The sequence below is a fragment of the Lolium perenne genome, chromosome 5, assembly GCF_019359855.2.
Source record: "Lolium perenne isolate Kyuss_39 chromosome 5, Kyuss_2.0, whole genome shotgun sequence".
Classification (NCBI taxonomy): Eukaryota; Viridiplantae; Streptophyta; class Magnoliopsida; order Poales; family Poaceae; genus Lolium; species Lolium perenne.
Genome location: NC_067248.2, coordinates 243,137,719 through 243,148,208, shown reverse-complemented (window position 1 = coordinate 243,148,208; position 10,490 = coordinate 243,137,719).

The following is a 10,490-nucleotide window of genomic DNA, read 5'->3' as shown; positions in this document are numbered from 1 at the left end:
GTTGTGGATCTTCAAAGAATTCAACCTGAATAAACGAAAAACATATTGTAATGTTAATGAATTTTTCAACATGTAGTACTGATAAGGTAAGAGATTCAGAAAAATAGATTCAAGATTGTACAAGTGTGACTGAAATCAAAATATTTGTTTTCTCCAGTCAGCAATACATGCTTATAATGGTGCGGAACTTCTGAGTACAACAAGAATCGACTTATCTTGTTACCTGTGAACCAGATAAAGATGATATAATCGGATAGCTAAAGACAAGGTGCTCTGAATATCTTGATGATTTTTCAAAATTTCGAGGTTGCCCATGCACAGGTGTGTAAGATGAAACCTGCATTTTGTTGATCATTTTACTTGTCAATTTGTTTCTACTGAATGTTTATAGCCAAATGCAAGTTCTGCCTTATGTCAACAAAGGATCACCTGAGTTTTTCCCCTAAGGAATGAACCATATGATGCATATATACTTGCCTCTTCAAGTGATGTTGCATTTCCTACGAATTTTGTCACAATTTGTTATTTTTTCGTGTTGAATATAGTCATGAACTACAACTGAACTGGAAGCAACTTAACACAGGAATCATCAATTGAGAAGAGGACATGATGCTCAACAAACTACTTTCTGACGCACAAGATATACTACGGAACTGGGAGAAGCTTTTCAACACAAATTGAGAAGACAAATTTTCCAAGATTGAGGATTTGTTTGGATTATGGCCAGCGGTTACCCTACCAATATTTTGGCGTTGACCATTACCATGGGCTGGCGTTTGGATTGGAGCCCAGCGAAGCGAGCCAAACCAAAATATTGGTCGCTATGTCTGATTTTACGCCCATGCGCTGGCGTAACATGGGCGAGCGATTCCTCAGCCAAAATATTGGCGCACCCTTGTTTTTGCATGGCAAGAGTGGGCATGAACCAAACGGCCCCCGAGAGCAGATCATACCACGGTAAGATCCTGATCCATGCTCCATGGATTTTTCGTGGTGCAGAACAGAGCTTATCTACTTCAGATCCTTTTCCGCCTTGAGGTTTTGGGGTGAATTTTGTTAGAGTTTAGTCTGATCTCTTCTCCCCATGACCGCCAAGGTGCGGACGGGAGTTGGAGACGATGGGCAGTTTTTTTACTAATACGAATTATTTATTTAATTCTAGGAATAGCACGCGATTTCAAATTTTTTGAAAAGTGTGACCTGGTCGGATAGCATTCGACCGACCGGACAGCTGCGGGCCGATCGGCCAACTACCGTCCGACTGCAGGCTTTGGCGGAGGTTGGGTCAGGCGCCAGACCCTGTCGGCCAGCTACTGATCGATCGGTCGGCTAGGGCCCGACCGTGCACGTCATCTTCTGGCGCTCCCCGCCGCTGCGCTTTCTTTCTCTTCCTCCTTTCTTCTTCCTTTCTCTAGCCTTGTTCGTCGGCTCCACGAAGAACAGCTCGAAAAACTCTCCGTTTTTCGCAGATCCCCACTGATTTAGCCAATAAAACTTCACTAGTTTGCTGGTATTAGTTGAGGGAAGCCCGATCTACAGATGGGTTAGGGTTTGGAGGCGTTTGGTGGTGTTGTTTAGTAGCAATGGTGATGAAGTGGTGGAGGTTGGTGGTGTAAGGGGCTGAGCTGCTGCTGTGGATTGGTGCTGGTGCTGAGCTGCTGCGTGATGTTCGTGCTGTTGCAGTTCGAGAGGCTGCTCATGCTACAAGGGTAAACCCTAATCTTTGCATATTAGTGTTAATTGTGTAGGTTTATGTGGGCTGGTGTTCGTGTTAGTGTATTTATGTGATGTGTAGTAGTTATGTTTGTTGACGCTAACATAATTTTTTAGGTGAGTAAAGATAGATGTAGTGAAGATAGTATTTTACTATGGTATGGGTAGTGTCCGATCAAATGAAATGGGAGTTGATCTGAGTGAGTTCAAATCTGTAGAGATGAATTTGACTGCTCCTAGAACCTAGACAATTGAGCAGGTGAAGGACTGGTTGACATAATGTTTTGGGCTTAATCCTGAAGTGCACACAGTGGGTGTGCATGCATTATGGACTAAGTCGTTATCAAACATTGTGTGGTATCTGAGGCCTGTAGATGATACCTCTAAGTGGGTGAGCTGGTTAAAAGGGTTTGAAAGGAGAGGAACTAACCCTGTGGCATTAGTTCTTCCGGTGGAGAAAGAGGTACCGCCTCCTGAAGACGGTTACAGTGGAGGAGGTGGTTAGGAATCAGGCCAGAGCAGTCAAGCACCCAGCGGTGGCGGTGGTTACGAGCCTGGACAGAGCAGCCATACGGAAGATGTTTATAGTGGTCAGAGTGATGGTTACACAGGAGAAGACGGTGAGGTTGATGTGACGAAGAAAATGGATACATGCAGAATCAGATAGAAGAGGAAGATACAGAAGGTGAAAGTGATGCTGATGATTTCAATGAGTCTGATGATGGGGAGGAGGTGCCTATTCCTGGAAGATGAAATCAGAACCTTTTGTCTGCAATGACAATCAACGATGGCCTTAATTCTAACTGGGAGTATCACCATAACAATGTCGCGGTAGGGGCCATGTTTCCGTCGAAGCGACATATGCAGGATGCAATAATTAAGTGGGCAATGGCGACCCAGAGGCAGCTCAGAACAAGCGTGTCATCTAGAAAATACCTGACGATGGAATGCCTGGACATCAATTGTCCCAGAAGGGTGCATGGGTATGGTCCTAAGTATGACACAACATGGCGTGTGAGCGACTTTGTTGTGCACACTTGTGAGCTTGCAAGTATCCGCAATGATCATTGCAACCTATCGTCTAATCTCATAGCTCGGCTGCATGTTGTTGTACACTGAAATAGTGGAAGGGCAAGCCATGAGAGTAAACGCCATACAGAAGAATGTTAAGAAGCATCATTTGTACACCATTTCTTATGGCAAGGCTTGGAGGGCTAAGCAGAGGGTGCTGGAGATGAGGTTTGGTTCGTTTCGAGACGCATACGACGATGTATTTCGTTTGCTGCAGACGATGTAGGCGGGGAATCCAGACATATACGTAAACATCCAGCACTTGTTTTCGCCCGGAGTTCCCATCTTACAGGGTTCTGCATAGAGTGTATTTCTCGTTCGGTGTATGCATCGAATTTTTCAGAAACTGTCGACCCGTGTTATGTGTGGATGACACGTTTCTCACCGGTCAGTACAAGGGTCAAATCTTGACCGCCATTGGAATGGACAGAATCAATCAAATCGTGCCACTCACTTTTGCTTTTCGTGGAGAGTGAGAACACCGAAAGCTAGTTATGGTTTTTTACGCAGGTGAAGATTTCAATTGTAAAGGACAATCCGAATGTTTGCATCCTTCATGACATGCATGCAGGTATACTGAAAGCTATTAAGACACTCAAAGAGCCTGGGCAAGAAATGCCATCGATTGACATTCAGAGCCGTTGGTGCATGCGCCACCTTTGGGCCAATTTTTACACGCAATTCAGGAACAAGAACCTTATGAATATCTTCAAGAAGCTATGCATCTAGAACCAGCAATGGAAGTATACTTTTTTGTGTACCAAACTGCAGTAGCTCATGAAGCAACAAGTTGTGTAGAGGAAAGCAGCTCGAGATGCAAACATAGCAGCACATATGCAGGCAGTTGCAGCACAAACAGCAGCGGTAGAAGCACCAGTTTACGAGGCACCCCAAGGTCTGTGCGACCTGCCCGGATTTGACCCGCCCGGAACAAGGAGAAGGCAGGTTAAAAACTTTGAGCAGTGGATAGAGCATGAGCCTACGGAGAGATGGTCCTTGTTGCACGACACACATGAAGCTAGATACGGCGTCATAACAACCAACCTCGCAGAGTCGTATAACTTTGTGCTGAGAGGCAACACGATTTGCCACTTACAACTATAGTAGATAGTATTTTCATGGGCACAGTTAAATATTACAGAGAGAGACGTGAGAAGGCTCAGATGCATATGGTGACAACCCAACCACACCATATTGTTCGAAGATTATGGAGTACATGCATAAGAAGAAGGAGAAAGCTAGGCATCTCGTTGTTGTTCAAATTGGGAATGTGGAAAGAAGGTTCGAAGTCCGCTTACCTACAGATAGGTTCGGGTGTGGGAATCCGCAGAGGACGCATGATGTGAAAATTGGCAATAAAGAATGGCCAACTTGCGAGTGCACATGCAACAAACCAAATTTGCTTCATCTTCCTTGCTCACATGTGTTAGCTGTTTGTGGTGTCCTTGGGATGTCGGAAATCTCGTTCATCTCTCTGTATTACCTTAAGGACGCCGTGCTCAACACCTGGACTGGTGAGCTGGAAGGATTTCGGTCAATGGGAAATTTCAACACTGTAAACCCTGGTGAAAGGCGATATATCCCAGACCCGACGCTACTGAGGACAGGCATCGGTAGACGGCCATCGCAACGCATCTAGAATGATATGGATGAATCTGGAGCTCGAGGGCCAACGAGACAATGTTTCCTATGCAATCAATTTGGCCATTGGGACACTAATTGTCCAACCTTCGGCACTGGCCCAGCAGGAAGGGGGCAGCGAGGCACAAGGGGACATCGCAGGAGGGGAAGAAACTAGGCGGCGAGGCGCCACTTCAGAACTTCTTTGCAATTTTATGTACTGAACAACGGATTTGTAATAAGTACGGAACTACTTTGCAATTTCAAATGTGAAACTATGTTACTGTAATTTTATGTAGTGAACAATGAATTAGTAATAAGTATGAAACTACTTTGAATTTTATTGTGGTCATCTATGTTACTTAAATTTATATTCGTATTATGTCCTATCAATTTTGCAAATATGTTTTGTTGTTTACAGAAATGGCAGGAAGATCGTTGCTCAGTAGGGACCTTGAGAAGGCGCACCGCGCGGCGAAGCTAGAGGCAAGCCCTAATAGCCTCCCCACACTAGTGACAGGCGGGGCTAATCAGAATTGGCAGATACACCTTGGTTGGGTTGAGAAGTATGTGGGATTTATTTGATATATTCAATTTGAATTACTGGCACATACTAATTGGATTCTTATATGAATTTGTAGGTTGAAGTGGGCTGGACTTCTACCTTTCGCTCGGTTGCTTGAGGCCACTATGTCGGAGGTCATCGGTTAGTGAGTAGGCACGCCGATCAAGCGCCTTCAGTACGACCACTCCCTGCTGACCAGCCTGGTGGATCGGTGGAGGCCCGAGACACACACGTTCCACTTTCATTGGGGAGAGATGGCCCCTACTCTCCAGGACGTTTCTTACTTACTGGGCCTACCATTGGCGGGTCGAGCCATTGGCCCGCTGGCACAGTGGAGTGAGATGAACAAATGCCTGCATGTTTTCAGGGAAATCATGTGGGTCAGCCTGATTTTCCTTGTGAGGACCATGGTCCAAAGTGTGACTGGTTACTCAACTTCGAGGTAAGCATTGTTATAACAAATTTATTTATTGTTAATGCGTTGTTATAGCCAATCCGGCTACTCCAGAAACGATCTACATAGGGGCGGTTGAGACTGCAACACTAACGGTAACATTAAACCACATTCATAAATAAATTTATGCCTAAATAAAATTATGTCAAAACATACTGGCGGCCTGGTGGACGACGAAGCTGAACTTCGGGGTGGATCATGCTCATAGTTCGCACACATGAAAAATTTCATGCCGTACGAATCAAAGAAATCCTCCACCTGCTTAACCTTAGCAAGACAGCTGCACCAACACCGCTCGGCAGTCACACCCGGGGGCAAACTTGCAGCCTTAGCCTTCACCGGCCTAAACTCCTGGTCAGAGCAGGTCACGCTCATGGTAGCTAAGTGTGAGACGGCAGGAAAAAGAGGGGTAGAAGCACATGTGCATCAAAATATGTTGATACCTGCTTTTTATAGGCAAAAAATCCGAGAGCGCGGTGGGAAAATATGGCGGGAGAGCGGTGGCGGGAGAGAGGGAAAATATGGCGGGAAAGCGATGGCAGGAAAAGAACGACGAAGAAGTATCATTCGTACTAACCTAAACTAAATCCATGCAAATCATTGTTAGATGGCCAATTGGTCAGCTATCGACCAACTACTTTGACTCGGATTTCTAAATACCGATCGGTCAGCTAGTGACCGACTGGGTCACACTTTTCAAAAAATTTAAAATCGCGTGCTATACCTGGAATTAAATAAATAATTTGTATTACTAAAAAGAATCACGAGACCATGGTATGATCTGATCTGTGTCTTTTCTTTCTTGCACAAGGGGTTTCGGCTGGCGAGTTGGTCATCAGTCCACAGTCCACAGGAGCCCAACATTAATTATGTCAGAACAAGCCCACATAAAGACACAACGGTAGGAGCTCAGCATTAAATATGGGCCAGACGATAGAGACAGAAAGGAAGAGTGGGCAAAGATAGAAGATAGCGACAGATGAAATCGATGGCAGAGGGCGTCGACTGATACTTAAGGGCATCTCTAACGCGGCGCCCGCCCGCGCGTCCGGATGGGTCAAAACGGACAAAAACATTGCCTAACGCAGTCACACATCGCAAATAATGATGCCCGCGGTGTCCGAGACGACCCAAACCTGGCCCAAATCTGGGCCAGGTTTGCGTGGCCACAGATGGCACACGACATCCTCGCGCGTCGCCTGGTCCGCGTGTCTGGCCCATCTGTCGGTGCCCCAGTTCTATTAAATGTGGACTAGGGAGGGGGACTGTCCCTATGTAGTCCCCACTTTCCCACTCCACTCCGGCCGCACGAGCTCGGGCTCGAGCTTCTGCGCCGCCATGGCCCTGAAGCGTGAGTCGAGCCGTCCGGCAACGACCACGAGGCCGACACCAGCCAGTGGGCCGTGCCGACGGCTTTCGACATGGGGCCGCTGGCTCCCATCCGCGATCGGATCTACGTCACCATAGCGGTGGCGTAGATGTTCTGGGAGGCCGGCGTCCCAATGTCGTGGGGCGACGTGCACCTCCCCCACGGCTGGCACCTGAGGCTAGATCGGGTTTCGGTGCCGCCGATCCCGGGCTACGACCGCGCCCGCGTCACAAAATCCAGCGGTAGCGCGCGCAGCTGCCGACGGACCTCCACGAGGACCCCACCTACAGCGACGCAAGTCCCAAGGTTCGAGGTGGAGCATGATGCGCGCCGGCACACGTGCTTCACCTAGGCGACGGCGAGGCCTCGCGCACGCCTGCTAGGAGGGCTGGCCGCCGCCCCGGTGGCCTCTACATCGACGAGCCCGCGGCTACTCCACCGCAGGCCGCGCCAGCGCAAGCATCACAAGCCTAGCCCGAGGAGGACGACGACCCCGAGCTGCAGGCTGCGCTGGTGGTGTCCCGCGAGGTCAACGACCTCGAGGAGGTGGCCAAATGGTCGCACCTCGCCAAGGCGCTGCGCGCCTCCGCGCTGGAGGAGGAGGCCAGGAAGGCCAAGGAGGACACCGACGCGTGGGCGTTCCTCGCCATGGCGCGCCGGAAGGAGGAGGCCACGCGCCAGGCCACGCTCCGGGAGGAGGAGGATCGCCTAGCTGCGTTCCGGCACGAGGTGGAACTGCAGGCCGCTACGGCGGAGCAGCGGCAGAAGGAGGCGGCACGACTGGCACGCATGCGTAGGCCGGCGAGCCCCCCGGATCCACAATCTGCATGGGAAAGGGCGCAGTGGTCGCCCTGGACGGAGTCCCCGGCGCCCTCCGGGCGTGTCCAGCCAGAACAACGCGTCGCCACCGGGGGGCATCGTCCTCATCGAAGGCGACGACGATGAGTACTACTGGGAGTAGGTGAAAGTGCATGGAGCCCCCATGTGTGGTTTTGGTAATTAATGACAATCCCTATGGACTAATGTTTGCATTGAGTTATATTTGTAGGAGTTGTCCATAGACAATTCTTGAACCATATGTTGGCTTCAAGGTTGCAATAAGAAGAATTTGATGAAGGATATCAAGTGTCAAGTATGTCTTGAAGATGAAGATGAAGTGAGCCCTCAAGTTACTTCAAGACATCAATATGATGAAGAATGAAGAATGAAGTGCAAGTTCAAGATGAGCCAACTCGAAGAGTTCATAAGCTTGAAGCTTGCCATGGAGAAATGAAGTGCAAGTTCAAGATGAGCCATCTCGAAGAGATCCTTTGCTTGAGTCTTGCCATCCATATGGTGATCATGGTTATGTGAAGATGCGCCGAAGAAGAAGCTCTCCCATGGTGGATTATGGGGGAGCAATCCACAAGACTTCGTCAAGCAAGCAGAAGCAAGAAAGGCGTTCCATCTTGTTGAGGTCAAGATCGTCGTCATCAAGCTCAAGTGGAATGCGCAAGTATAAGGTTTTCTCCTGATAGGGTTTCTTTCTCACCGGTCTCATAGTGTAGTTGGAGACCGGTTTATAGTTTAGTTGCCGTACTATCAAGAGGGCTCTCGAGTGAGTAACTCGACCTATCGTTCGGAGAGAGCTCAAACCTTTGCATCCATGTGATGTTTTAGAGCTTGTGCTTATTCTCATGACAAGTTCTAGTACATCGAAAACGGATTTTGCATAGATCACTTGTTGTGTTTTCGAGTTTGATTCATCATCTTTCTTGGTTGTTATTTGGATCTTATCCATGTGATGATTTAGAACTTCTGCTTATTCTCATGACAAGCTCTAGTTCATAAAGAATGGTTTTTGCACGGGCAACTTGTTGCATTTTCGAGATTGGAGGTTTTACCGGTATGTCTTTTTTAGATAGGTCAAACCTTTCATCATTTGTTTCTATCCTCCCTTGTTGGACTATGATGGTTTCCTACATGATCTTGTAGAGCTTGTTCCTAGCTTCAAAACAAGCCAAAGATCATCAAAATCGGAGTCCGGATGCTAAAGTTATGCCCGTTTTAGTTTTGGTGTTTCTGCAGTTTGCCAGACCGGATTTTCCGGGCCGGATTTTCCGGGCCGGATATTTCGGAAATATCCGGCCCCCTAGAAATCGGCTAAGGACCAGAAGAAAGCTCTGGACAGGGGCCGGACTTTTGGCCGGATTTTTACCAGGTTTTGTCCCTGAGGCCGGATAATCCGCCCCCGGATAATCCGGCCCTTACTTAGGCCGGATTATCCGGCCCTGGTTTTGCCCAACGGCTCGATTTTCTTGGGGGGTATAAATACCCCCCTTCTTCCTCCTTGGGTTGTGGTTTCTCTCACTCTCTCTCTCCTCCATTGTTGAACTAGAGAAGCTTGCACTATCTCTCAATCCCTCCATGATTCTTGCCCCCATTTGAGGGAAAAGAGAGAGGAGATCTAGATCTACATTTCTACCAATCAAATCCATCTCTTTGTGAGTGGAACTCTCTAGATCTTGATCTTGGTGTTCTTTGTGAATTCCTTTGTTCCTCCTCTCTTATTCCCCCAATATCTTTTGTAGCTTTGTTGGAATTTGAGAGAGAAGGACTTGAGCATCTTTGTGGTGTTCTTGCCATTGCATTTGGTGCATAGGTTTGAGTTCTCCACGGTGATTCGTGGTGGTGAAAGTAAGAAGGTTGTTACTCTTGGGTTCTTGGAACCTTAGACGGATTCTAGGCCTTTGTGGCAGTTTGTTGGGAGCCTCCAATTAAGTTGTGGATGTGTGCCCCAATCTTTGTGTAAGGCCCGGTTTCCGCCTCGAAGGAAATACCTTAGTGGAACTGCTGGCGTGCAGTTGACGTGGGAGATAGAAATATCTGTGGTGTAATTTCCTTCACATCCCCGGCAACGGCGCCAGAAAAAAAGCTTGATACGTGTACAGCACGCGTCCGTTGGGAACCCCAAGAGGAAGGTGTGATGCGTACAGCGGCAAGTTTTCCCTCAGTATGAAACCAAGGTTTATCGAACCAGTAGGAGCCAAGAAGCACGTTGAAGGTTGATGGCGGCGAGATGTAGTGCGGCGCAACACCAGGGATTCCGGCGCCAACGTGGAACCTGCACAACACAACCAAAGTACTTTGCCCCAACGAAACAGTGAGGTTGTCAATCTCACCGGCTTGCTGTAACAAAGGATTAGATGTATAGTGTGGATGATGATTGTTTGCAGAGAACAGTAGAACAAGTATTGCAGTAGATTGTATCGATGTAAAAGAATAGGACCGGGGTCCACAGTTCACTAGAGGTGTCTCTCCCATAAGATAAATAGCATGTTGGGTGAACAAATTACAGTTGGGCAATTGACAAATAGAGAGGGCATGACCATGCACATACATGATATGATGAGTATTGTGAGATTTAATTGGGCGTTACGACAAAGTACATAGACCGCTATCCAGCATGCATCTATGCCTAAAAAGTCCACCTTCAGGTTATCATCCGAACCCCTTCCAGTATTAAGTTGCTAACAACAGACAATTGCATTAAGTATGGTGCGTAATGTAATCAATAACTACATCCTCGGACATAGCATCAATGTTTTATCCCTAGTGGCAACAGTACATCCATAACCTTAGAGGTTTCTGTCACTCCCCCAGATTCACGGAGACATGAACCCACTATCGAGCATAAATACCCCCTCTTGGAGTTAAGA